This window comes from Petaurus breviceps, unplaced genomic scaffold (assembly GCF_028583685.1).
Source record: "Petaurus breviceps papuanus isolate PSGF00001 unplaced genomic scaffold, PetGlider_PUasm1.0 90842, whole genome shotgun sequence".
Classification (NCBI taxonomy): Eukaryota; Metazoa; Chordata; class Mammalia; order Diprotodontia; family Petauridae; genus Petaurus; species Petaurus breviceps.
The window spans coordinates 570,312-591,123 of record NW_027187358.1 but is presented as its reverse complement, the minus strand read 5'-3'; positions in this window follow the sequence as shown (position 1 = coordinate 591,123).

Genomic DNA, 20,812 nt, shown 5'->3' with positions numbered 1-20,812 from the left:
AATCTAGTGATCTTTCCACTGTATCAAGTCATGTACGGATTTTAAATATTCTTATACTTGACTACATTAGCATAATTATTGTTTATAGGAATGAGACCTTTAAATGATGTGACAAATATTTTCAAAACAGAATATTAATGTAATTTGGTTTATTGACAATTTATGTATCTTACAATTCTGAAAAGATGGTTTAGTGAATGTCCATGGTCCTACCAATTTGCTCCAACTCAAAATAGTAGAAACTGCACCAAATAAAACCATCAATGAAAAAAAAACTGAAAAAATAAAGAATTTTTATTTCACAGGGAGGAATTTCACAGGGAACCTAAAAGACAAAGAAATTTGTAGGCAAAAAATAAAGTTCTAATATACTAGACAAATATTCTGGGTAAAGGTAAGTAAAGATAAATCTCCAGAAGAAAGGAAAAAGACTGGATATAATAAGACCTACATTTCTCAAAGAGAGAGTACATATACTATAGGAGCCTCCTGAATGGCTTAAAATCAAAATAAAAGACAAAGTAAGATCTGGCATTTACAATATTAGAAGCATGATTACTTAAGGAAGAATTCAAGAAGACAAGTATGAGAATTAACAACATGAAAAGAGAGTAGAAAAATCTCAATAAAACAATGAATTCTCTGAGTACAATTTTAGGTAAATTATCTCTCCTTTGCCCAATAGGTAAAGGAGAGATAATTTAATAATCATTGTACTCTCTGAAAACAATATATTTTTTTAAAAATAGCCTGGACATCGTATTTCAAAAAATCATAAACAAAAGCTGCCTAAATCTAATAGACCCACAGGACAAAGTAAAGATAGAAAGAATCTACTGATTATGTCCTGAAAGAAATCTCAAAAGGAAAAGTCCCAGAAGCATCACAGCCAAAAAGACAGAAGCTCCCAGTTCAAAGAAAAATAATGCTGCAAAGTATCAAAAAATAAGTAGTTCTGATGCCAAGAATATATAATCAGGATCACATAAAACCTAGTAGATTCTATTCTAAATTAGAGAAGAGCTTGGGATACAATATTCCAAAAAGCAAAATATATAGGCTTACAATCAAGAGTAACTTACTCTGAAGGACCCACATGTACAAAATATTTCTAGCAGCTCTTTTTGTAGTGGCAAAAAACTGGAAATCAAGGGGATGCCCATCAACTGAGGAATGGTTAAACAAGCTGTGGTATATGAATGCAATGGAATACTATTATGCTACTTAAAAAAATGATGAACAGGTGAACGTCAGAGAAACCTGGAAAGATTTATATGAACTGATGCTGAGTGAGAGGAGCAGAACCAGGAGAACATGGTACACAATAACAGCCAAAGTGTGCAGGGACTGATTTTGTTCGACTTAGCCCTTCTCAGCAATGAAAGGACCTAAAACAATTCCAAAGAACACATGATGGAAAATGCCAGTCACATCCAGAGAAAGAACTAGGAGTCAGAATGCAGAATAAAGCAAACTATTTTCTTTTTTGTTTTGTTTTGTTTTTCTTTCTCATAGTTTTTCCCATTTGCTATAATTCTTCTATGAAACATGACTAATGTGAAAATGTGTTTAATAGGAATGTATATGTAGAGCCCATATCAGATCGCAAGTCATCTTGAGGCGTAAGGGGGAAGGGAGAGGGAGAAAATTTAAAACTTATGGAAGTGATTGTTGAAAACTAAAAATAAATAATTTAATAAAAAAAGAGCAATTTACTCTGCAAAACTGAGTATAATACTATAAAGGATCAAAACTATCCCCTTAATGGAATAGAGGATTTTCAAGTATCTCTGATGAAAATGATGGGGTGCTTAGGATCTATGTTTGTATTATCAGTCTGTAATATTAGTTTGTAACAGTTTGTAAAATCAATTTGTAAAACCAGTTTGTAAAATCACATATCCCCCCCCCCCACCAGTCTCAGAGCATTAACTCTGCCCCTTCCCTCTGCCAGCACTCTGCCCAGCAACAACTCATGAACTGTTTATTTCTGCTTGGAACAATAACAAGCTACACCTATGAATCCTTCACTAAACCATCTATAAACATTTTAGCTTAGGCAAATGTTATCTCCCCTTAGTAAATGACCAGCTGGACCTATGAATCCTTCAAGGCACTATCTATAGGTTAACTCCTTAGCCAATTATCCACATACTGAGTCTCTATTAGCCTTGATTCCCAACATCCATCTTGTCAAACATGACAATGATGGGTGGCAGACTAGGCACTTCTCAGTCAGCCCTTGACTGCTAGCTGACTTAGAGCAGTTGACATTAAAAGTGTATGTTTCTTTAAGCACTGACCACTCCTTAATTCCTCCCCAATCCCACCCTCACTCACCTAGTTAGCATAATTGACATCTGATTCCCTAGACTCCTTAAAAACTATGCCTATGTCTTCTTTAAGTTTGCAGGTTCCCTAAGAACTCTTGCCTGCTGTACAGCGTGACAATAAACTTGCAGGTTCCCTAAGAACTCTTGCCCACTATACAGCATAACAATAAACTTGCAGGTTCCCTAAGAACTCTTGCCCGCTGTAAAGCATAACAATAAACTTTTACAATCCTGACTTCAAGACTGCTTGGGCCTACTAAATTCTTTCCAGACTGAATCACAGACATTCTGGTCATTAATAAGGATCAGAGTTCTTGTATAACCTATTGCCATCCCCCCATCAAAAAGACCAGAGTTGAATAGGAATTTTGATATGTAAACAGAAGAACCCAGAAAAATATAAAAGGAAATTTCTTTGAGCAATTCAGAGGCATTATAATGATGTCCTGCTAACATTCCAGAAAGGGAGGTAGGGGGTTGGGAGAGAAACAAGTGTCCCTTCAGAACCATAATGATTTGATGTGTTCAAAAAAATATTGATGGAATTAAATAAGAAAAACAGATGACCTAGGATTGGATTGATTCTGTTCTGAGGGTTTGAAGAGCGGGAAAGAAAGGAAAGCAAAAGGGATACACTACAAAGGAGGAAAAAAGCAGGGGTGAGGGTAGGGATGGTACTTTCTGTTCTTTATAATTGGAGTCTATGAGAAGCACATCCAAACATGGACAAAGGAGTGGAGGCAGCAGGTGTTAGATGAGTTTCCCTCTTATCTGAAATAAATAGTGTTGAGCACACAGCTACTCAACACAAACAGTTCCATGCAGAAACACATCTAACTCAATAGGGAAATGAGTGGGGACGGGGGTGGGGGGGAAGATAGGGAATTAAGAGGAAGGAACAACAAACTTCCTGATCCTAATGGGAGGACTAGAAGGGAAAAAGAAAACAAAAGAGCTAGATTCCCCACTGATTGGGGAATAACTGAAAAAATTTTGCTTACATTGTAAGAAATGACAAAAGAAATGAATGCAAAGAATCCTGGGTAATATAAACTGCAGTGTAAATGAGTAGACAAATACGACACTATAAAGAAAACAACTTGGAAAGACTTAACTCTGATAGATACAATGACCAGCTATGTCTTCAGTGGATCAGTGACAAAGCATATTATCTAGTTCCTGACAGAGAAGGGATGGATTCAAGGTACACAAAGAGGCATATATTTCTGGACATGGCCTCTGCGGGTATTTGCTTTTTTTGACTGTGCTTAGTTGTTACAACATTTTCTTTTCTCTAGCCATTTTTTGGGGAAAGGAAGTTGAGGAAGGGAGAGAGTTTGCAACACAATTGCAAAAAAAAAAAAAAAGGTTTGTTTTAGCACACCAGAAAGAACAGAAAGAATTTTAGAAAGAAGCACAATCAAGCAAGACAGCTTTGAAAGTGATGTTATGGAGTTTTTTAAAAGCAGTACGAAATGAAGATCATTGGTTTCATGTACAATCCTCTTGTTGTGCTCTGCTGTATACATGGAAATGCTCTCTTTTTTGCCAAGTTCAAAATGAAAAATGAAACTTGGATAAAAAAAATGAGTGGCTCAAAGATCAAATCATGGAAACACTAAAAAGTTGTATTTGAGAGCACAATAATAAAGAATAGCATAGCAAAGCAAATGGGATGCTATGAAAGCACACCTTGAAGCAAGATTTCTTTTTTTAATGACCTGTCAAAGCAAAGATTTAAGTTTCTTTTTTATTAGACTTCAGAGTAGGAAAAGGCCAAGTTGTTATAGAAGTATACACAGTATCTAAAAGGGATTAAATGATTATCCTCATTCATAGCTCCTAGGCTTGAAAATTTGTCATTGATATAGGGAGAAGTCTCAAACCATACATTATAGCAGGATGAGAATCAATGCCAAATCTGCAGGTGTTTCGCCAAGCTGCTGGGTATTTCTTGGACTTTCATATTTTCACAGATTTACATCTAGAAGGGATCTCATAGATCCTCTATACTAACACCCTCATTTTACAAATGAAAAAAAAGGAGTCCAGAGAGGATGATTTGACTAAGATCCCATAGTAAGTGGCAGAGCTGAAATTTCACTGATCAGACTTGAAAGTCTGAGTTGATGTTGGCATAATGGCCCTTCTAGGATGGGCATATTAAATGTCACCTGACCCCATATTCCACTGCCAAGGTTTCAAACAAATTCATAAATTGCTACACTGTAATCAGGCTGAATTATATTGGCATCCCCAGTTTAAGGGATGACTTTCACTTTGTGAATTTTTTTGAGTTTTATAGCAATCCTTTTCAGTACACTTTCTAAATTGTTATGCACTTCCCCCCAGGTCATAGTGTTCCACACACTGAAAGTGCTGTAACTTAACATGGTGATCAGTGGGGTGACCAACAGTAAACTGATGGGGAAGCATGATTTTTTCCTCTTGGTTGAGAGATGAGTATAAGAGTAAAAGACATAGTAAATGTGTAGATTTGTTCTCAGATTCATTTTTTGATGCAAGAGAGGGTTCTAGTGGGGATAAGGAGAGAGGCTCTGGAAAGTTACAGTAATATAAAAAAGTATAAATAAAATATTTTTTAAGTTTTACAGATTACAGCAATATATCAAAAAATGATTGATAAATTGGTTTCATATCAGGGATACAAACATGTTTCTATGTTAGGGAAATTATTATCAAAATTAAACATATTAATCACATAAATAACAAAAAGTATATTAAAAATGAAGAAAACGTCTTCAATAAAATATCATTTATGAGGCCAAAACTACTAAAACATAGTAATGGAAATATGTTTTATTAATGTAATCATATTGGACTTGAATTTGGGAATAATGGTATGTAGGAACTGAGTTAAGTTATTAACTTAATACCCTTTCCCTCCCCAGAGACTAAAGTGGTTAATTCCCCTAAGGTATTGAAGGAAATGTTTGTATGTTTGTTTCTTCTATAACTCTGAATTAAACATTCCTCAGTAAAAGCTCATTTGACTATTAAATGGAATTAGGGTACTTGGCCCTCTAAAATTTGGGGAACACAATCAGTGGGTGCTTCAGCCAATAGCAGAGATAAGAGACCACCCCTCCCCACCCTCTTAGGGTAGTGAAGGAGCCTAGGTGGGATAAGGATGAAATGCAACATACCTGGACCTCAGGCAGGACCAGAGAATAACTTTTATATAAAGAAATAACAGTAAGAAAAGTAGCAGTAAAAGACCTGTCTCCCAAAAATACACACACTATGAGTAAGAAGAGTATAGGTATGCTGTGAAAATGTGTGAACTGAGCACCCACATAGAAAGTCTATACATGTGGAACATAAAATGTTACAAAAGTTTTAGGGCAGTTTTAAACTTTAATAGCTTAATACCCAGTATATAACAAAAGTGAAAACATGGAGGGGCACATATATAAAGTACGTGTGTATTAGTGTTGCATAGATAATTAACTCACTATAGGTCCTGTTACTGGAAGGCAGGTTTTTCACTGGCCTAATGTAGTCTCTTAAACTGCTCTAAGTAATTAGACATCCCCTAATAGTATCACGATTGCTGCTACACATAGTTCTGCTGTATACATGGGTTAAAAACAGAAATGCAGTAGCTCAAAACAAACAGGAGATGTACAAATTTAGAGCTCTCCCCCCAAAACAGTCATAGGGACAATTTGTGCAAGACGTATTAGAGTGTTCCGAGCTCATCCTGGTGTGATCAGCAGTCACAGCTGAACACACTGTACATTGACCCCAACACAGTGATGTCATTTTGGTCCTCTTTGAGCAGGAAGGACAAACAACCACAGCAACATGGGTGTAGAGCTTAGGCTTCAAACTTCTAGCTTCAGCTGAAGTCCTCAAGGGAGGTGCTACTTTCCCCTTTAAGAGTAGAAAACTTGATCATTTGTCTTTTAGTTTAAATTCCAGAAATTTAAACTTAAAACTTTCTGTATAGAAGGCAGATCTTTCACATCCACAATACAAGATCAGGGGAGAAAATTCCTTCCTTATTTATTCCTCTTTACAAAGAAAAAAAACCCAACTCGTTAACTGCCCTAAGTGGCTTTTTTCTCCAGATGTTTTCACCTTCCAGGAATCAAGTTCTTTTAGAACACAGAACAATCAAACAACTAGAGTTCACCTATAATTCATCTGTCTTTGAATCTATTATGTTCGGGGCTGAATCATAGTGCATTATTCCACGCACCAATCACACTTAGGGTTAGAAATTCCTTGTAACTCTTTTTCATTTCAGCATCTTAATCATGCACCTTCAAGTTCCATTTAGAAACCCTGAGGATCTTCCCTTTCTAGACTGATTCTTCTGAGTAAGCAAACTAGGCCATCTTTTGCCTCAACTTTTGCCTAACCTTAAAATACTGAATGGGTGCTGCCTCAGACAAACTAAGAGCTGGGAAAGACCTTAGTTTAAAAAGGGTCAAGGTCTCACACTGCATCCAGGGTCATCTCCAGTCATCCTAATGTCTTGCCATTGTTCGCAGATGACTCTGGAGGAGAGAGTTAGGCTGTTGACTTTGCACACCCCTTCCTCACTTAACTCTAATTCACTTGCAAGTCAAGACATCACCCTCATGATGTCATTGGTCCTCTTAAAGAATGAAGGATAAACAACAAGGAACATTCTACTAAAGAATCTTTCTGAGCTATCTGGGTTTCAGACCTTGTGTATTTTTCCACTTCTCCCAAGATTCTTAGGTCTCATAACCAAATGAAAGGGAAAGGGAAAAGTTGAGGACAAAACTCCAAAGAGAGCCACACAAAGTAACACCTTCCATCTCATCTTTTTCTCCCAAATCTCCACCTTTATTTTATGTTTCCAGGAACATGCCATCCAGACTTCGAGCCACCCTATATTCTCTCTCCTCTTCATGAAGAAATTTTGGTCATTGCAAATTATTCAGGATACCTCAAGATGTCTATAAGCATCAACAAAGCATAAAGAAATTAGAATATTGTATACTAATTACATATTATAACCTGTTCAAAATATAGGCGAGTACCTGTAACCACCAGAAAATTCTGCTAAAGAGTTGATTTACAGAAAGGCAGATTGACCAAAGGTCTCTTGGTTTCAGACATGCAGTGACCTTTGCCTGAAGCCATCCACCTCAACTGCCTGTAATAGAGTCATCCCCTTTTCCAAATTAACTTTGGCTATTGAAAGCCAAACCCATTTGCGCTCTGTAGGAAACATGCTAGTAACAAGTTAATATGTGTTTAGAAAAAAAAAAGTGAAAGAACCTATTTAGAAGGTGGTATATCAAGTAATTCTCAGTTTTAATATAACTACTTAGACCAGAAATCAAAGATGAAATTATTTTTTAAGATATCTAAGGGTAGGGATTCTTCCCTTAATAGTGTGTACACTACTTCCTTAACAGTCAAAACTAGCCAAGAGGGTAGGAAATATTCATGGGAAAGCCTTTCCCAATCCCTCTAACTTTAGTGATTTTCCACTACTCAAATTGTCATTTATTTACTAATCTGTTTATGTTTTTTGTCCTTTCTTGAGAGAAAAGATATATAGATAAAGATATAGCTATAGATGAAGCTATAGATTATATATATATATATATACATATAATTTTTTTTTCTTTTTGATCTTTTTATCTTCAGTTTCTAAAGGCCATACTGCAAAATGGACAATGAGTCTGGCTTACAATCAGAAAGACATGAGTTCAAGATGAGCATCTTTCAGAGTGATTATGGGAAAGAGTTATATAACATCTCCGTCATCAAAGGTGCCAATCTTCACCTGTAGAGAGAGTTTCCTCATTGGAAGCAACCTATGCCAATGAATTCATAGCACAAATCTAAAGAACCAAAAAGATCCTTGGTCCCAAACATATTGCCTTGTGCATGAGAGGCAATTAATAAATAATTATTTGGTTGAGTTCAATTTATTTAGAGACATCCATTTCTTAACCCTCTTATCTGTAGTTTAAATAACTTCAAATGATTTCATTTTTTCCTCCTAAAACCTGTTTTCCATTAAAAACAATTGTTTGCTCTTTATTATACTCTCAAAAAATGTTTTAAAATCTAAAACTGGACTGAATATAATAAATTATGAACAATATCGAGTATTTCCATTTATTCAATAAACATATATATGTATATATATGAGTGTATATATATTTATTGTGTGTATATATGCATATATAAAAATCACCCACTATACAGTGTACTACTGTACATTAGGGCAAATGAAAAGTGTGGATAAGACAAATAAATTATTCAGTCAGTAAACATTTATTAAGTCCCTACTATGTTCCAGACACTGTGCTAAGTGCTGAACTAAATTTTAAAAAGATCTGATTTATATATTTGCAACACAGTGATTCCAAAGATATTTTCAATTAGAAACTAATACTAAATTATCTTCCAAAAGTTCAAAACTAAAAATTCCTGAAATTTCTTGACATCTCCCTCTCCATGTAGTTATGTCCCTAAAAGCTCAGTGTAATTTAGAAAACTTCATTATGTGACTATCTGTTACCATTTTATTAGTCATTGTGCATGGTCCATTGACAGTGATAGGTCAGCCCTACAAATGAGGAATATGTCAATGTATTGTCTAAACTCAGCTCAGCTCTGTTCATCTTTGTAGGTGGTAGGTGCTTTCCTCAAGCACCAACATTCTTTCATCTCCTTTCTCAGCACACCTTAGCAAATAGAATTCTCACATAGGGTTCTTAGAGTCAGATTCCTATGCAATCTATACAATTAGTGAACATTCTTTATCGATATAATTCTTTAGATTGAGCTTTCCTATAAACAGGCAGTTCTCAGGCAATTCCACAATACTGGTTAAATACTGCTTTATTTGATATCTTTCGGGGTTTTGCTGGAACCAGCTTATACTGGCTGCTGAGAGCTAATTGTTAAATTGTCAGTGTGTACATTTACACCTTGGAAATCAACAAATGCTACAAATCAGAGTTTGATTTGTTGTTTTATTGATTGTCTAGACTTAAGAAAGTGATGGAGAAAATGTTAATAATGCAGATTAAACTTGAAAGTGTGTCGTGTGTGTGTGTGTGCCTGCACTCTGAGAGTGAGTTGTTAAACATTTACCAGGACATCACTGTATATTTTCCCCTGTAAATCCTCTATGGAACTCCTGTAGCCTGAGATGCCCATAATCCAAGCCCTAAAGCCATACCCAAGAGAAAGTTGCATTAGTTAGCCTTTAATGTGGTACTCCAAGACTGAGGACTCTAGCCTTCATGGCAATAAATATTATTAGAAACTGGATTTATATCATATTCCTGAAAGTGAGATATGTGTTTTGATTTATAGCTAATAATTCAGAAAAGTCTACTCTTTTATAGTAGTCAGAGAAATTTGGTAATTGACAAATATAAAGTTGGAAAATGTAGAGAGTAGCTTTGTTTTGAGCTAAGAGTACACTCTTTTATAATTTGATATGGGAAAGCTAATAAGTCTGATACCAAGAGAGAAACAATTTTTTGCCTAAGCCCTTGGTAAATTTATAAACTTTTTTGGAGATCAAATTTCAGAGTTTTCAAAAAGTGGTTGAATAAGAATAAACTTAGTATCATAATAATAGGATCACTAATAGTGTTGTGCTGGTGTTTAATAACCAGATCTCCCCCCAAAAAAAAATGTATATGCATGACATACTTTTGAGTTTAGTCTCCATCATTACTATTTTTTCCATTACTTTTTAAAGTCCAGACAATTGACAAAACAATAAATCAAGTCCTGATTTGCAGCATTTGCCAATTTCCAAGGTATAATGTTCATACTAAAAATTTAACAATTTACTGACTCCAGCACAACCTTGAAGACTATCATTTTAAATAAGAAATGGACCCAGAGGTCCCCTAGTCCAACCTTCCCATTTACAAGTAAACCTAAATCCAAATCTCTCCTGCTGACAGGAGAAATCATTATGGAAAAGGAGCCAAGCTTCTTCATCCATGTTAGCAACAACTGCTAACAACTGCCACCAACAGGCAGATAAGGCCCAAAGGCCTGATACTGCCAGCACTAACCCTACCTATCCTGCTTCATCTTTGTGATCACAACCATCATCCAGGGAAGCAACTGCTATGAAGGGTCCAGCCATCCCCACCAAATGTCCATCCACTGTTTACACAGAGGGTAGGAAAGCCAGCCTAGCTGACAAATCAAGGGAGAAAAAAGAGGCAGCATGTCCCTGGTAAGTCAAACCAGTAGCACCACCCTGACCACCATCTTCCCTCAGACCTTGACGGAAATAGTCCAGAATCCAAACCTAAGAATCTTGAGAGTAACACTGCTTCCAGCTCAGTGCCTTCAACCATGACTCTGGGAAGCAATACCTATGGAGGTACAATCTGGCAACTGACTCCCAAAAGTGCTACAACAGCAGCTACTGAATAATCAGAAAAGAAAATTCTTGCCACCTAAGTCCTTGGCACTGTTAAGTGGTTCAACATCAGAAACTGGTACGATTTTATCATTAAAGCATTAACATTTGCATTGCTGTTCCACCCTAAGGACCATGGGACTTTTCCATTTGACTTCAACCAATTAATCAATAAACATTAAGCACCTACTTTGTGCCAGGGACTGCAATAAGCAACTGGCAGCTAAAACATTCCATATTGTCTCCCATGCTAGAAAGTGAGCTAAGAGCAAGGATTGTCTTCCTTTTCTTTGTATAGCCAGCATTTAGCATAGTGCTTTGCATATAGTAAACACAACAAATGCTTCACTCATTCAGTCTTTCATTCACTCATTCATTCAAATTTGGTCTCAGATATTTACTAGGTAAGTAATCGGGCAAGTCATATAGCCTCTGTTTGCTGCCATTTGCTCATCTACAAAATCAGGTTAATAAAAGCCCATACCTTCCAGTTGTTGGGAGAATAAATTAGATAATATTTGTAAAATACTTGTAAAGTAAACCTTAAAACACTATATAAGTGCTAATGTTATCACAATCAACGATTGAGGTTCAGAGAGTTTAAGTGACTTGACCAAAGTTAGTACCTAGGGAAGGATTTGAACCCAGATTCTGTGGCTACAGGGAGAGTCCTTTCCACTCTAGCCCACTGACTCCTATCACATTGGATTGATAAACAGTACCCAAATCTGCTTCATGAAAAAGAAAAAAAGGGGGGGGGCGGTGCAGGGAGTTTGCCTGGTAGCATTATTATGACTAGCAAAGAATTATCATTTTTCAGAGTAATTTGTTAAGGATGTGAAAAAAAAAAAACTAAAGCAAATTTATTTTGTCCAATGGCCCAGTCTCATCTTTCTAGGATTATATTGTCAAGTAAAAAGAAATTACAATAAACTCTCAAGATACTATTCCACTGAGTATTCCACAGGATATATATGTGTGTGTGTATGTGTGTGCGTGTATGTATGTGTATATATATACATACATACTTTTTGTGAAAATAAAATTTGTGCATTGATTGTTTTTTTTATGTGTTAATATCTTTCCATTTGCTTGGCATTGGAGAAGCTATAATCTTACTACATTTCAAAAATGATTTTGAGTATCTACAAATAATGCATGGCCCATTAGAATTGTTTTATTGAAGGAAGAAATATTGTAAGTGAGAGACTACTGAAAAAGAAGAAAGACTAAAGGAAAATAAGAAAATACCAGTATAATATCCTAAGCCAATTTCAGGAATTTTAAGCAAAAGAGCTTCTAAGTGAATGCTCATGTAATCATGGCTGTAAATGCACAAGGAATAGAATATTTAAAAATAGGCTCATTGAGGCTGAATATTCTAAAGATAAATATAACTATAACCTGAAAATTGCTTTATTATTTAGTTTAAAGCAATGTAAAGCATTCAAGAAAGAGAAGAAAATTGCAAATAAATTATAGAAAATTACTTCCATGTTCTCTACCAGTTGGGGAATTCATAAGATTTTACCAGTTACAGAGAGTCTGATGAACTCTAATATTTAAGCATATAAAACATATTGACTACCCCAATGTTTTAAAATTAGCACATTATGGAGAAAAGGCACTACAAAAAAGTATATCATGGGTCTAGAGCAGGGGTGGGGAACTTGTGGTCTCAAGGCCACAATGTGGCCTTCTAGGTCGTTGGGTGCAACCTTTTGACTGAGTCCAGGTTTTCCAGAATAAATCCTTTTTATTAAGGGGATTTGTTCTGTGAAGTTTGGATTCAGTCAAAGGATTGTACTTGAGGACCTAAATGGCCACATGTGGCCTCGAGGCTACAGGTTCCCCACCCCTGGTCTAGACCACATCACTGCCACTTTCTCTCTCTCTGTCTCTCTGTCTCTCTCTGTCTCTGTCTCTGTCTCTGTCTCTGTCTCTGTCTCTCTCTCTCTCTCTCTCTCTCTCTCTCTGTGTGTGTGTGTGTGTGTGTTTCTTTCTCTGTCTCTGTCTGTCTCTGTCTCTCTTTCTCTCTCTCTGACAGGAGCTGGCTTGTTCACCTTACCTGTGCCCACTACATAAGGATGGAATTCCTACAAAGTAGATATGTCACATTGCTACAACTCACTGTCCAGGTCCTAAGGTAACCCTGATATGGGGGAGTTATACATCCACTCACAACTGAAGCTCCTGACCTGCCACCAGAATGCTTCCCATTCAAATAAATCAACCAAAATTAAGCCATTAACTCTTTTTATATAATTTTTATCTGTTTTCAGGTAACAAGCATTTTATCATATCTCCTCTCAATTAAAAAAAAACCCTTATAAAAATTCATATGGTCAGGCAAAGTAAATATCCAGTGGCCACATCCAAAAATATATCTCATTTAGTATCTGTCAGGAAATGCATCATCCATCCTCTGAAATCATCATTGGTCATTGCATTGATCAAAGTTCTTGTCTTTTGTTGCTTCTTGTCATTACTGTATAAACTGTTCTCCTGATTCTACTCATTTTACTTTTTATCAGTTCATATAAGATTTATCTGAAACTATGTATTTCATCATTTTGGCAGTGCAATAATATTGATTCAATCTAGAAAAATGTACTAAAAAAGCAGACAGAGGTAAGAGTAGTCATAACAGCTCACTCACAAACCTGGTTTACACTATCCCACCAATGCATAGTCTTTTTTTTTCTTTGCATACATTCTTTACAGAAGAGTGGGCAGAAAATAAGAAGGCCCATGAATAGGGAAATCCTACAACACTGGACTTCAGGCCTTTATGTCCTTGATTTCCTTAGGGAATAGACTGTTGGATGCTTCATCTTTTGGATATGGCTGCTCTTCTGGCACTCTCTGCTTTCCTAATGGATGAAGCTGCTTTTCTGCTGGCTAACAGTCTTGGACCAATGAAATTGTGTTAATTTCTTTTAGTGAAAGCATAGTCCCTAAGCCTGGAGTCTACAGAGCTATTCCAGTCTTCTATGTCTGGGCTTTGAAGGGAGCATAAGGTCTTTCAGTAAAACAGTGCCCCTGAATCTTTAATCTGAAGAGCTATTCAGGTCTATTCACTTGGCTCTGAAGTTTTCTTGTCTCAAGTTGTAGGTGGCAATCATACTCATTTATTACCTTTCCATAGAACGCTTTCTTTCACATTCCCATACAATCTCCCATGTCTACCTTCCAAAAATCGTATCATATATTACCTCGTTTACTAAAATGTTCTTGATACCCACAAGGAGGCATGAGTCCTCTTCTTCCTGAGTGCCCAAAGTACTTTTTCAGTTTATACTCTTATCTACTTGGAACAAGCTTAGTTGCCATTCCTGGTAACCACTTGGAAAACTGAGTTGAGCATATTCCAAGGGTGGGGAACCTCTGGTCTCAGCCTTAGACCTTTATGACTTTGGAACTTTTAATCCAAGATGATGGAAAATTTCCTAATTGGCTTCTGTGCCTGAATTCAGTAGATATAGGTCTCTCCTGCTTTCCTTCTGTGTAGTTCTTGGACTATTTTGGGCTGGTCCCAAGAGCTGGGTAGAGAGGGGAGGTAGCATCCCTATCTCCCACCTGGCCTTCATGCAGGCTGTATAAACACATGGCTACTTCAGTATATTTGGATTTGTTCTTTTCTGATCTTAAGCAAACAAATATCCCTTGGCTGATGTATTGCAGCAGCAAGCACCCCAAGCATCCTCAGGGTTTGCTGCCAATACAGGTTCTTGGATCTGCTTTGATAAAGGAAAGCAACTCAAAATGGGTTAACAAGCTTACTTTAATAGGTCAAACATATATCATTTACCTCGTTCAGGGGAAAAAGGTCAGCACCCCAAACTTCAAAATATACAGGCAGAATTATCAAGACAGAAAGAGATCAAGTAGACAGCTTTCCAAACTGTCCAACCATTACATCCATACCAAATTAACATCTGGGTTTCAACATCTGGGTTTTTCAAAGCCGGGGGGCTCCTCTGGACAACAGCTTCCCAGAATCCAGATCAAATCACAGAACACTTCTCAAAGTGAGCCCCAAAACAAAGCCTCACATCAGGGCTTATATAGCCTTCTCCTGGCTCAGAGAATGTAACAACCTTTTGGACCCACTGGCCAATCAAAAAGTATCTACTGAAAAACAAGCCTCCCACCCCAGGCTCCAGGTGCACTTTAGCCTAGGGGCAGGGAAGATCTTGAAATTTACATTCCCATTACATGTATCTAAGACTGGTGGTAACCTTGAGAGTTTCTGAAGTCTAGAAATCTGTGCCTATGGCAGTAGCAGTGGCTGATAGCAAGGGAAGCATCTAAAAGTGGAAAGACACACCAGATACATACAAACATACAGAAAGTCACCTAAGGAAAGAAATTCAAGGATCATGACTTCTGATGCAAAAGGGGGAGAGATCAATGGAATAAAGATCACACTTAAGTGTCTGATCAGACAGTGCTGAATAAAAAACAAAATGGCTAAGAAGTCGTCTTTCAAATTGTTTTATGTCTTGATGAGACTTATCAGACTCCTACCAGATTTTAACTTTAGTGATAAATTAAGTGATTAAATCCTGTTTAAATTGTTTTGTTAATGCAAACTGCACTTCTTCTAAGTTTACTTGTATACCATAGGAATAAACGTCCCGTTATATACCTCATTCATATTGTACAACTCAGTATCTCTTACTTTCTTCTTTGGGGAGACACAGAGATGACTTTTACTGTAATTAGCATTGTCCTCTGCACACTTGGATGGAGGTTTGTTACTGAGCTGAAGAATAGGAGAATGGGGAACCTATCCTTCTGAATTAAAGGTCATACTTCCTCATGAATGAACACAGTCCCCAGACCACATTGTCAAGTACTGAACAGGGTGAGTGCCCAAGTCCCTGAGGCAACCAGCTTCATTTTCTCTGTGCTAGATCAGAGACTCATGGCATTTATGTTATTCTTCTTTATATTACAACTACTGATATGTTTTTCTTATTCATCCTACAAGACTGAAAAGACATTAAGTTCAGGAATTATGTCACATAATAATAAGAAGCAGCATATATTAACTACCTACTACATGAAAGGGACAATGCTAGGTCCTAGAAATAAAAGAGAAAACCAAAAAATTGTTTCTACCCTCATGGAGCTTACATCCCACCGAGAGAATAGAACATAGATAAGAAAATACAAGATAATTTTAAGTACATTAACAACCAGTAGAATGGGGAAAGGCTTCTTGTAGAAGGTGGCTGATCCATGAATTAAGTTAAGGATTCTAGAGGTAAAGGTGGGTTTGAAGTACAAACATAGGAGACAGGCCATGTAAAGGCATGAAGACATGTCATAGTTGGAATTCTGAGTTCAGGGAACAAAAAGGAAGCTACTGATTAGAATGAAGTATTTATAAAGAAGGTAATATAAAGTAAGTCTAGGAAAGGAAGCAGAAGCAGAAGCCAGATGGTAAAGAGTTTAAATACCAAAGTAATGAGCATGTATTTTAAACCAGAGGCAACAGGAATGTACTTAAAATTCTTTTTTTTCTGGCATGGTTTAATATTTTATTTTTTCACAATTAAATGTAAAAAATTTTAATATTCATTTTCTAAATTTTAAATTCCAATTTTTCCCTCCCTCCTTCCTTCTCTCCCCCTTCCCCTCCTTGAGAAGGCAAAGCAATTTGCTATAGGTTAAACATGTACAGTCATGAAAAACATATTTCCATATTTGTACTAAAAATTCTTGAGCAGGGGTTGAGTGCAAACACATACCTAAGCATCAGTTAATAGTAGAAATCTTATGAATGTAATTCACTTTTAAATTGGGTCAAACTTGCACTTTAGGAAGATGATTTTCATAATTGTGGGGAGGATGGATTGAAAGGAGTAGGGAGTAGGAAGACAAATTATGAGGTTACCACAATAAATTAAAGAACATGAGGCCCAAACTAGCTTGGTGGTAATGTATCCAGATAAAGAACGGGGCATATAGAAGAATGTTGTGGAATTAGAATTGACAAGATTTAGCAATTTAGGAGGAAGAAGGAAGAATCAAGAATGATTCTGATGGTGCAGACCTGGTTGTTTGAAAGGATGGTGGTGTCCTCCATAGAAACAGGGAAATCTGGAGGAGGATAGTGTTTAGGAGAGAAGATAATAAGTTCATTTTGAACATGCTGAGTTTGTGAATGACTAAGGAATATCCAGATGGGGATTACTAATAGGCAGTTGGTAATGTAGGGCTAGAGCTCAGAGAGAAATCTGGAAATATAGACACACACAATAAACATGTATGTATATATACACGTGTATATATAAATGCATACATGTTTAATATACCCTTGTAAAGGTATCACACATCCATATATTTGGAAATCCTTTCCATAGTGATGATAATTGAATCCATAGAAGCTGATAAGATCACTAGGAGAAAATATGTAGAGAAAGAAGGCCCTCTCTCAAAAAAGAGAGTTTTGGGGGACATCTAAGATTCAGGAGTAATACATGGATGATGATCCAGAGCAACCAAGGAGTGGTCAATCATATAGGAAGAAAAGCAAGAATAGGCAGTATCATGGAAGCTAAGAAAGGAAACAGCACCCAGGAAGAAAAAGTGGTCGACAGTGTCAAAAGTTACAGAGAAGTCAAGAAGGATAGAGGACTGATAAAAGGAATGTTTTGACAATGACTTCTCATTATAGTGCCTAGCATAGGAAACACTTAATAAGCATTCATTGAACCGAATTTGTATTCAAAGTTGGTCTTATGATTGCTTCAGGTATAAATTGGTTGAACAGAGCCACTTGTCTGTCGTAATGCTTTTGTAGAGGCAGCCAACAGCAAGGAGCGATTCTGATTCTTAATTTCACAGTCTGTATAATTCCTTTGTTCTGCTGTGTTCCAACAATGGATTTGTTTGTCTGCTTTTCTGGTTGCCCAGCAGTCTACAACAATGCTGCCTCATTTGTACAGGCTCCCTGCAGCATTCCGTTATCCTGGAAGCTGTGTGGTGTAAGAAATGAACAGAGGACTGGGATTCATATTAGCAAGACTACTCTGTGGACATGTGCTTCTTTTACATATATTCCAAGAGGTTGCTAGGCTCTGATGATACTCAATCTTAGTATATGTTGAATCCAGCAACCCTGACTTCTACAGGTCTTTCTTTGAAAACAGGAATATAAATTTACTAAATTCAAAGAAATAAAATATAAGATTGCTCATATTGTAGAAATTTCAGTTTAAAGTAATATGCAAATCATTATCCATCAAAATGAGAATAAGCTCAATCAGGTAACTACTCTGCATTAGGAACTTAGCTTTGGCCAGTTCTCTAATATGAAACCACACTGATACCACCAATAGGCAGATAATGCACATAAACAAAAGGGAGGTGAATAGGGTAAGATTCAACAGGAGGAAAATAATAACTGTTATTAATAATAATAATAGCACTTTATATGGCACTTTGACATTTTCAAAACACTTTACAAGTATTATCACACTTGATCCTCACCTGGATCAACCTGGAGATAGATGCTGTTATTATCCCCAGGTTTACAGACAAGGGAATTGAGGCATATAGAGATTAAGTGACTTGCCCACAAGCACAGCTAGTGTCTCAGGATTGCCTAACTCCAAATCCATCCATTCCTCTTTCCATTGTACCAACTGAGTGTAATGAGAATGGGAATTTGAAGATCTTCCCTGTTCCTGAACAGAGGGGGAGTTTGAAGGACCTCCCCTGCTTTGAAAGTAAACTCTGCCCTCAATAGGCTGAATGTAATCACACTGAGCCTGTGATGGAGGGAATTTGCTGAAGGGTGCAGCAGAGCCCACAGGAAGCTTCCCTGCTGTGAAAATAAACTCTATCCTCTAAAAGGCTAAATATAGTCACATTGAACCTATAATGGGAAGAGTTTGCTGAAGGGAAGCAGAGCCCACAGGAAGCTGGTAGTCAGAGCTAGCCAGACAATGTGGGAGAGAGGAACTCAGGCAAGGAGATAGAGAGGTTTGTGAGTAAATATTGATCTTATATTGGTTTGTGGGAAGGCTAAAGGATGCTGTGGCTCTCAGCATTATTATGGCTTCTGAATATCTTTGGTACCATGATGGAATTGGCTTACTGGTTTGGGGATTGGGTTTTCTGGTATCTAAAGAAATGCTTCAGTTCTGTCCTCTATCTGGAGAGTTTGGTATATTTTGCGATCAAACATCATGTGATACTTATAGTCACATCTTTATCAAGATTGTGGGTGCTGTAAATATTGCATTGGTGCTACACTGAGATATGCACACACAATAACAGAACACTAGGTCCAAAAGAAGAGGCTATAGCTTGCAGTGCAAGCACTTGAGAGAGGAAGGACAGACCAAGAAAAGTACCTTTCCCAGGGCTGCTAACACTCAGAAGCCCTGAATCCTGGCTCAACTAAACTATCCTGCATTTAAGTACTTTCTGAATGTATTAATTTTATGTTTGTGCTGTGTGTACTTTTATACATACTTATCTCTTCCATTAGGATATAAGCTCATTGAGAGTGGCTATTAGTATATTCTTTGCACTTGTATCACCAGTACCTATCAGAGGGCCTGGGACACAGAAAGCAGTTAATAAATATTAGTGATTAACTGAAAGTAGAATTCATAGTAAAAACTAATGAAAATGTTAAACGAGCAGCATCTGGTATCTTACATTGGAAGGACTCTAGACTAGAGAGACACCTGAAGGTTCAGGTCACCTACTCCTGGTCTCAAGGCCCCTATGAACAGTCAGTGCTGACTTTAATCTAATTAACTAATTCCTCAGCAAATAATTTTTAAAAATAAAAAAGGCTTTCCTGAACTTGGCAGAAAGAGATACTAAGTCTTGAAGGTTTTACAACTAAGAACACCAAATATGTAAGGGTCTTACACATCCAGGGTGTTAAGCCCTGATTGCCATTGGAATTCATTGTTCTCCATCTCTTATTTTTCTTTCATATTTTCTTAGTTTGGTTTGTTGCTTCCTATTAGTTGAATTATATTAGTTGAATATATTTAATTAGTTGAATATATTTCTCCGCACCGAGGTTCCTACCTGATGAAGCCACTTTTACAATGATGTGACAAGTCACTTGACCTCCACAATTTCCTTATCTGTAAAATGAAAATAATTATATTTGTATTACCTATCTCACAGGGTTGTCATGAAGATCAAATGAGACAACATGCAGTATATAAAGTGATATGTATGTTTCAGCAATGAAATGGCACAGTATATACAGAGCTGGCCTTGGAGTCAGGAAGACCTGAATTTATCATCCTGCCTTATACCCAGACAGTATGACTCTGGGCAAATCACTGAACCTCAGTCTGTTTCAGTTTCCTCAACTGTAAAATGTGAATAATAATAGAACCTACCTCTCAAGAGTTGTGAGGATCAACTGAGATAACATTTATAAAGTGCTTTGAAAGCTTTAAAGCACTATATAAATGGTAGTTATTATTATTTGTAAATCATAAAACAATGTCAATGTGGCACTTTGACTGAATCATACAGAGCTCTAGGGTTGATTATAGATGAAAAGGTACCTGTGGCCACCATATGCAGGACATAGAAAGCAGGAGATTTCAAAAGGGTCTGATCTTGAATTGAGGAGATAGAAGAGTAAATAGCAGCCTCATGCTATTAAATAGCGGCAAAAACTCATGCTTTTACAATGACAGGACTGTGAGAGCCATACAGCTTACAACTTATGGTGGGGGAACATCCTTAAACTGTCAAGTATCTGTCAAGGGGACAGAAACTTAGATATACTCACCTCCTAGTCAGATGGGAAGGAGAGCTGGAGATCAGAGATTGGAAATCTGGCTGCCTGGGTGCAAAGTTAATGCCAGATGCTGTCCTGCTTGTATAAACCATGCTAAATCAGGAGACAAGCAGAGAACTCTTGAGTTCCTGCAGGTATTACCATGAAACTGAATTCCCAAATTGGGGATTAAGATAGGGCCTTGGGTAGGTTTGTCAGTGAAAAAGTCCTGTTTTGTTTGTTTACCTTTAATCCAGCAGGTCTAGAACAAGGTGTCTACTACTA